We start from the raw sequence: 9,664 nt of genomic DNA on the forward strand, positions 1-9,664 counted from the left end.
GTATGGTCGCGGACAAGTGTCTCCAGATGAGTACTTTAGGTACAGATATAAGAGCTAGTGAAAAAGCATAAATAGGAAATAAAGGTCGAATCAGGACTGGAAGAAAGGGCGAAACAGATGTAGCATTGTTTGATATAGGGAGCAGTAGCCAAGTGTTGAGTAATGAAGCCTGTAAGTTCATAGACTTAAAAAAAAATAGAAAAAACAGAGTCTATAACTTCTACTCAGATAAAAGGAAATGATAAAATAGATAAGGAACAGCTTGGAGAAAGCAGCAGTAGGAGAATCAGATCTGCAAGTTGATGAAATATGTGGCTGCTGTTGAAAAATGTCGGTAGGGGATTATGTATCATGTGACTGATGCAAAAATTTAAACTGTTTAGCATGTCATGGTCTGGCCAAAAAAGAATTGGCATTCATTGAATTGACCGAAAAAAAATGTCTATTGATCATAATAAATACGCTAAAGACAATAAATAGAGATATGGCTAGAACGACAAAACCATTGCAAGAGGAATGTAGAAAATATACAGTAGCTGGCAACCCGAAACATTGATTCGGAAGTAATGGATAATCGTCGCGTACTATAGGAAGCTTCAACGCAATGATAGTGACTTAATAGCATTAAATGAACGAATGATAAATGAGACTAAGAAAGAAGCAATTAGGGACAAACAATGATAATAGAGATGAGCTTTCAGGAAAATCAAATGCAGTACGCAAGCAGAAACAGGTGGGAAAATAGAGCAGATCAAAAGAAACTTACAACGTGTTGATAAGCAGAATAAGGCTGGTGAAGAACAAGATAGAAGAAAGAAAGATGAAAATAAAAAGAAATATATTAGCAAATAAACTAAGAGGAATAAATGAGATAAGTCATGAGAATATGAAACCTAAGCGAAATAAGATAAATAAAGATTGTAAGTACTATGCAATAGGAAAATATTACCAAGCCTCAGTGGGCAGATTTTACTATAAGAAAGGGAAACAATATACCAGTAGAAATGGAGGAGTAATATGCAAGTAGAATGAGATACGGCGATGTCAATGGAGAGAAACGCAAATTTTGTCATAGGCCACGAACAACGTCAATGAAAACAGGAGTAGAACAAGTGAGAGGGATATATCGTCAAGGGATTAGAGAAAAATATTATTTTTCTTTTTTTTTCTAAGAAAAAAATGTTGCCCGTAAGGAGGCTACGGATTCATGTGTCAGGGGACAGAAATCGATACTGTGAGAACAACCTAAGTAGTAACAAATGATTTCCTAACAATAGCAGTCATAAAAATAATAAAAAAAAAGGAGAGCAAGGAAAGGGTCAATGAAAAAGTCTATTTTTTACAGTATAGGATGGAAGAGATATTGTGTAAACTCATGTACCGCACATGTTTCATACACACTATTACACAGTAACGATTTTTATCTTCAGTGAATTAAATGAAAGAATTATAAATTAGAATAAAAAAGAAGCAAGTAGGGACTTAGATAATGATGATAAGAGATGAGCTTTCAGGATACTCAAATGAATTACAAAGGCAAGAACAGGTGGAAAAATAATATGCGAGGTGCCAGTTAGGTCATAAATTTTCCCTGTTGGAGCCCCTTGGTTTATAGCATCCTGCTTTTCCAACTAAGGATGTAAATTAGCAAGAAATAAGAGTAATAATAATAATAATAATAATAATGATAATAATAATAATAATATTAAAAGAAGAAGAAGAAGAAGAAGAAATGAGATGCGAGGCGAATGTAAGTAAACTTTATTAAACAGTCATCGATTTTATATAAAGTGACTTCCTAGGAAGAACGTCAAAAAATTTCAAACATGATAAAGCTTTTTCTAGCATGAAAACACAGGATGGTCTAATATCAAACCATGACAGTGTGCGATCGTGTATGAAACACCTGCATAGTTGGGTGCATTCACCTCGCCTCTCAATTATCACCTAACTGACGTCGCACACAGCACAGCGATGCCAAATGGGACAAATGATAAATCAGGAGATGGGCCTCATAATGCACGAGTATCCGAGGGTAAATGTAATGCTGTATTTAGAAACAACACCAACAAGGTGATTTAAAAAAATAAAAAGGAAAGAAGAAAGAAGGTAAGACGTAACATAAAAGACAAAAAGAATTATAAGGAACAAAAAATTTATAACAAATATTGAATGGAGATCAAATCATAAATAAGATCCATGTAAGAAATAGTGAACAAAGCTAAACCCAAAATAATTTGTCTGACTGAAACGTATTTAGGAAAATTTAAAAAATAATAAAACCGAAGGATACAAAATTCATGAGAATAACAGAACGACTGAAGAAGGGGAATACTGATAGGAATCAAAGAAGAACTGGGAAATATAACGGTTGAAGTGAAAAGAGAGAATAACACCCATGAAGTACTCTGGATTAAAATGGACAACGGTAGCATTATGACTAGATTAGGTGCAGTGTATCCTCCACAAGAGGTTAAGAGGACCAAGAAGGAGAAGGAGGATATATATGAAGTCGAGAATGAAAATAAGAATGGAGAAACACTACTAATAGTCTGAGATTTAAATTGTAAAGTAGGAGAGGAAATAGTGGAAATTAGACAGAAATTTAGTAAACATGGCAGATTCTTGTACAACTGGTAGAAAATATGAATTTAGACATTCGCAATACTCATGAAAAATGTAGAGGAAAATGGACAAGTGAAAATGGCCAACTAACAATAATACTGTAGTCCATGGAAAATCATAAAAGAGGTTGAGGAAGCATATAAGATTATCCACGTAGATGAAGAAATAATACTAGTAACTCACCGAGTAACAAATAAGATTACATACACCGATAATGATTGAAATAGACTGGCGAACGATAAATATGTAAGAAGTCGATAAGAATTCTGGAATTGAAAAGATTTAGAAATGAGACTAAAGCTGCAGAGGTATTGAAATTATCCAAGGCAGGTGAACGATGAAGGAAAACTATAACATGTGGCAAAAAAAGGTTAAAAGAATAAAGGAGAAATTCAGTAAGAAAGTCGCTAAAAAAAGTTCGCCAAAAAACTAAATGAATAAATACATTAATGAAGACAAAAAGGAAAATTAATAGGAAAAGATTGAAGAAAGGTAATTAAGAAAACAGACGAATGCATGAAGACCAAGAAAAACTAATGAATATGTATGCAATAAAATAAATAATGCAAACAGTGGATGAAGTAAAAAAAAAAATGGAAAGTCAATGGAACCGCATTCTGGGATTCCAAAAGAAGGATAGATGGACGCAAGATGTGTACTATAACTGCCATCAAAAATAAAGATGGTGTAGCAACAGAGAATGTTGAGGATATTCAAGAATAATTTGAACTTTATCATACAGATCTGTTCAAGTTGGGAATGGGTAACACAGAAGTGGAGAGAGAAGCTGAAAAAAAAAAAATGAATGAACTAACATTCAGGTGGGTGATGAAAAAAAAAAATGAACTAGGAAAAGATAAAGTAATGTACACAGTCCATCTATGTACCGCTTGCCAGAAGAGAGAAGCAATGACATAATGTTTAATTGTGAGGAAACAGAGCCACAGTGGAGCAATGACCATTTGAGGGACGTTTTTTTTTCTTAATTTCTAAATATTTTATAATTATTTTCTTAAAGTAATTTTCTTCACAATTATTATTGTTATATTTACATGAATCAGCTGTGAGAAGGTGTCGGTTAATCACGATGTAAGGTGGCGGCAGTCAATCACAAGGCATGAATACAAGAAAGGCCAAGCCAGAGATGAGGTCCTCCCATACAGTTCTACATTACAGGTGTAGTACCGCATAAGCCCATATCATTATCATCATCATTGATATTATACTTATTACTGGCTAAGCCCCTGGGGTCCAACAACGAAAATAGCCAAATGAGGAAAGGAAATAAGGAAACAGATAGAAAAGTGTGCCTGAGTGTATCCTTAAGCAACAGAACTGTAATCTTAGACAGTGGAAAAAGAAGACAATAGAGCAGATGCTATGACATTACCCAAGACTATAGAACAATGGTCTGATTTTGTAGCCTCCTTCTCCTAGAAGAACTGGTTACCATAGCTAAAGAGTGTCCTTTACCCCCATCCAAGTGGAAATTAGTCACTGAACAATTACAGCGCTGTAGTTAACCCCTTGAGTCCTTGAGTAAAAAAAAAAAATTTCGGTTATCTTTGTGTTATTAGGTGTATGCGCAAAAAGAAGAGAAATTGATAAAAATATGTCAGACTATTCGGTGAATGTATAGGCTAAGGAAAAATAAGCATTAATCAGAGAGGGATCCAAAGTAGTAATATCTGGCCAATGATTTGGCCCACTAATTCTCTAGCAGTAGTATTTAGACAGGTGGCTGGTGCCTTGGCCATCCTATTACCATTTATAACGGTACGTATATTTCTGAAATATCGAACCAATAAATGAGGAAGATCTTGAGCGTCCTAGGAATATGTTATGAACTTTTAATTTTAGTATATTTCTCAATATATCTCCTTCGATGTGTCCTTTCTATACCGGTATAAGATAAAAACTTAAGTTGCTATTGCCAGAAATAGATAAATTAAACAGGTTAAAATTCAGCATTAAAGTTTTATCAACATAAATGACAAAATGTGCAAATAAATAATGTGCTTTTTACAGTTGGAATACTTCTAATTTTCATAGAAATGATTCTGATAGCAAATTAAGATATGGGTATGCTAATGAATAATAAGAACAGACATATACGAGATTGGATAGTGCAGTCAAAAATAGAATTAAAGAGAAAAAAGACCAACAGCCAAAAGTGAAGGGGAGAAATTGAAAAATAACCATTGGTATTGCGAAAAGCATATCCTAGAAAAAGGTTCATGAAAGAAATAATACTTTCCTGTCTCACATGAATAAAAAACTGGGTTAATGGAATAAGAATTTTGTTAAATGTGTAGGATAAATGATAGACAGAAATGAGTGATGTAACACCTGAAAGGGTCTTAGTGAGGCGGAAAAAAAGCCTGTGGAAGTTATTATTAGGGATATATGAAAGGAGACTTCCAGAGATGGATACGAATACGAGAGATATGCTACATTAGTGAGCATAAATATCTGACGAGCCTTTATATAGTCTACATGGATTGAAGAACTGTTCCACATGTAAGTATTTTTCCACTGTACGAAGGTACAAGTACTGAAGATGACTGGAAATTATAGTACGATAACATAACATGATAATTTAGTGCGAAGCAAAGTTTGCCCGGTTTCCGTTAGGCCTTTTAATTTCTTCAACTTCTCACTTTCATATAGGGTTTTACTTTAATTATCGGGAATCCCCTAACTACTAGATAATATGTTTAGTTTGTTGGCAAAAGACTGCATAATGTCTAATGAAACCAATGTCCTCAATATTCTTCTCTTCTAACTATAAGGTCATGAATTTCTTAAAATATTGATGGTTCTATTTTTCCATACGATAGCCTTCATCATCAAAATTAGTTTTCTTTCATTCTAAGCCCTGCATGAGACATAACCCTATTTGCAGCAAGCATGCTTTTTGTTTGATTTTAAACTACCAGAGTTTTTCAAAAACTCTTATGCTTATTTCTCCTTTAGTCATACAAGTCAACATTGACTTTATATTGTCACCTTCTTACCCTACTATAAAAAGCAAACCAGATTGTTGGCAGCCAAAATTGCAGAATGCTAACAATTCTCCGCTCAGAAGTAATATTGGTCAGTCCTAAGAATACAGTATTATCAAAATGGAAAATCTTATAGCTTCCTATGTTTAAAAGTTCTTAGTTTGGCGTCAGCCTCTCTCATTTTCCATTAAAGGCTTGAAATATACCTAATCTACGCTAGAACAGTTCTTCCTTTAAAGGGCTAAAATGGTTTGGTAATACAGATAAAGGAGAAAACGGAAATGTATCGAAAGAAGATACTCGAAAGAAAGCACCTTAAATGATCACATTGCCAAATTGAAGTTTGATAACAATATCATTAAATAAGTTTGCTTCATTGTTGGGGAAATATATTTTCAGTATATTTACAATCGTCATAAATCCGTCCCAGTTAAGGGTAACCTATCCAAATGGATTTTCTTAATAGAGGGATCTACTGTACCGTGACTGGTTTGGAGCTTGTTGCTCTTACATGAGAGGGAAGAGCGGATTTAAACCTTTTTCTTCAAACTTTCATGGAGTCATAATGAACTAGATCACTGAATTTGAAAAAAAAGTTTTTAATCGAAATGCACCCATTCACACACAAAAATATAAGCAAGCTTCTTCGTGTGAATGATAAGATTAAACATTGTCAAATACAAAAACAAAGTTGAGCAAATTAATATTTACGAAAGTCGGATATCTCTTCAAAATAACGAAACATTATGCTTACCGGGTCTAAATCGCAACATTATACTTACGAAAATTATATTCTATTGCTAGCAACCATATGTTTATGTTATTCTTTCATAAATAAATATTAGTTTACGTGATATGATCAAGTTATAACGTACGTCATTACATTGACAGATTAAAATCTTTTTTGAAGGGGGGAGTTAATTCAATATAATAATGCTTTAAATAGCTATCATTCCAAGATTAACGTTCAAGATTATAACATTCAGGTAATTCTGCTCTGTTATATATACTCTCTATCCCTAATCCATAAGCAGATTACTTAGGGGACAGAAGTACCGATGGTATTCTATCCTCTTAGGATGAGAGATTCCTCAATGGCTCTCTCTCTCTCTCTCTCTCTCTCTCTCTCTCTCTCTCTCTCTCTCTCTCTCTCTCTCTCTCTCATATATATATATATATATACATATATATATATATATATATATATATATATATATATATATATATATATATATATATATATATATATATATATATATATATATATATATATATATATATATATATATATATATATTTATGTAAAAAAATCCATGCAAACATATCTTATAATTACTTTTTCATTCCCATTCAAGACTAGCATTAAGGTAAGGTAGGGTACGGTACGGTACGGTACGGAGTACGGTTGGGTAGGGTATGGTACGGAATTACTGTACGGTTATATTGCCAAAGTACGTAAGGTACGATTCAGGTACGGGAAAATAGACCAAATTTCGTACCGTACTGTACCTTGGGCTTAGCTATATCAATAAGCAATTACTATTTCATATTTGGCCGCTTCGGTGACTACACAAATAGATGTCGATGATACTTGGCATTTCAATTCATATGTTTCTGTGTATATCTGGAATTACATAATTGATATGTCTGTGCAATATTTGAGGTATCACATCACAAACATTTTCAGCATCAACTATATAATCTAATATTGGTCATTCGACTTATGAAGGTGCTATCTGCCCAGTACTGATCATGATGCTGGGCTAAGCAGTCGATTCTTTCATTGTTATAGGCAAGGTACTCACACAAGCATTAGAAAATATTCTGATATAATCCGTTTCTGAAACTTTCTGGTGAGATTATTTTTCTCCTATGTAAAATGAACAAATAGATATAGTTGAAAAAATATATATAATATTTAGTCCGATTTGTTAGCCGGCGATTTTTTTCGTTACAAATCAAAAGAAATAATACCCATTAATCTTTTTTTTATAAATGTTTTGACTCATGAACATAGAAAATTGATCGTTTTGCTAAGTTTCATGACAGCTGGAAGTGGAGTATACAGTAATTTATCTAGTGTTGATTCGTATAATATAACGTAGAGGCATAATGTCTGTAAATTGAATATGCACCTTACTTGCGAGAATATATATATATATATATATATATATATATATATATATATATATATATATATATATATATATATATATATATATATATATATACACAACAATAATAACAACTAGTGCAGCCAGTTTGCAATACCACTTTGGCCAACTCTGAAGTGGTGATGGTGGGAGACTTTTGTCTGATTGTTCAAAGCAAACCAGCCTAGTAGTAGTGGGTAGTCCTGACTAATACAGCTTTGGTGATCATGGTGATACATAAACCTTTTCACCGCGTTAAGGAATTCCCACTAAGAAAGGCATATATATATATATATATATATATATATATATATATATATATATATATATATATATATATATATATATATATATATATATATATATATTTGGGTGAGATGGCCATGTCGTCCTGATGGAAGTTCCTATAGGGTAGCTTCCTAGGGTATATTACAACTACGGCGATATTCCCAGAGAAATTACCTTAAGGTACCCAGAATTCTAACTCCTAGAGCGAATATCCCTAATGAAAGGGATATCGTGACATATCAGAGGACGTATTCTTGACACGCCACATGGCAATCTGCACCCCAAACAGAGATTACGTATCGAGGGGTCAATTGGCAAGAAACGAAAACGGGAAAGAAAAAGGGGGAGCCGCTCCCAAGGCTCCCTATTCTCCAGTTTCGTAAGCGTGCCTTGCGCCAATCCTGGCGCCATCTCCATTCCTTTTTGCGTAGCTTAACAACTCGGTGTTTTTTCCTGTGTTTCTCGCAAATCTTGGATTTATTCAGCTTTTCATGGCTTCTCCAACTTCGTCGGCCTCTGATAAGTTGAGTACCATTTCTTTTATGTATAAATGTAGGCTCTTGGTAAATTTTTAAGTGATTAATAGGATTAATCTTTGTTACAAGAGCCGTAGCCTACCGGAGGCGTCATGGACGCTGTCGCTCGCTAGGTATGAGTTTTAGTTAGCCATAGCGACATTCCCGGTTGTTTTGCTTTAATAAATTTTAGCTATTTAGTGTTACATAGGATTTCCTTTCGTGCTTTAGTATTATTTTTGGCGAAGTATTCGCCAACTCTGGCCTACGCTAGGCCATGTAGCCTAGTCGTTTGGTCCTAGTACTTTCTGCATGATTTTGGTTTTCCGAGTGTATTAAAATTTTATTGAAGCTTTAGGCTGTTTTTTATACATTTAATATTATGTTGAATATTTCCAAGATAGTATACGAGTGAGTTTCGGTGATTTAGGTAATCGATTCTCTTGGTGCCTAGGCTAAGTTGCTTATGGAGCCTTAGTATACTTTCTCATACTCCCCGGTTGCTTTCTTTTCTTCGGAGAAGGTATGCAATCCCTTTCCCTCTGTTTAAGCCTTGGGCTTATCCCTAAGTGGTTTATCTGAGTTAACTTTCGATAAAACTATACTGGAGTGTTACTGTACCTTCCTGTTCCAGTAAGTCTGGTTTCAGAGTGGGACAGAACAACAGAGTTTTTAGTCTGAGTCTGTGTTCGTCTGGCTTAGGGTAGAGTCTCCCTCGCTGGCCTGACACAGACATAGGAGGCTTAGCCTCCTTAGGTCACTACCGAAGGTTTCTGTACGAGATGGTTCCTTCTTTTGTGATCTAGCAGACTAGTCCTTGTTGCTACTCTCGGTGGGAGGATAAGATTCTTTCCCTGAGAGTTCCAACACCTTCCTTGCTTTGGTTCCTTGGGAGCTGGCAAGTATTGCTGGCCTCCCTCCTTGGATCTCCCTTAGGCTAAGATGAGTTTCCTTGGCTGCGGGTGATCCTTCACTAAAGCAAGGTTGGTAGGACCCTCTTTTGTCCCTTCCCCCTCTATCTCTGTAATGGCCTAGCCATTACAGTACTGTACATCATTCTACATCTGGACCTAGGATA

This window comes from Palaemon carinicauda, chromosome 1 (assembly GCF_036898095.1).
Source record: "Palaemon carinicauda isolate YSFRI2023 chromosome 1, ASM3689809v2, whole genome shotgun sequence".
Taxonomy (NCBI): domain Eukaryota; kingdom Metazoa; phylum Arthropoda; class Malacostraca; order Decapoda; family Palaemonidae; genus Palaemon; species Palaemon carinicauda.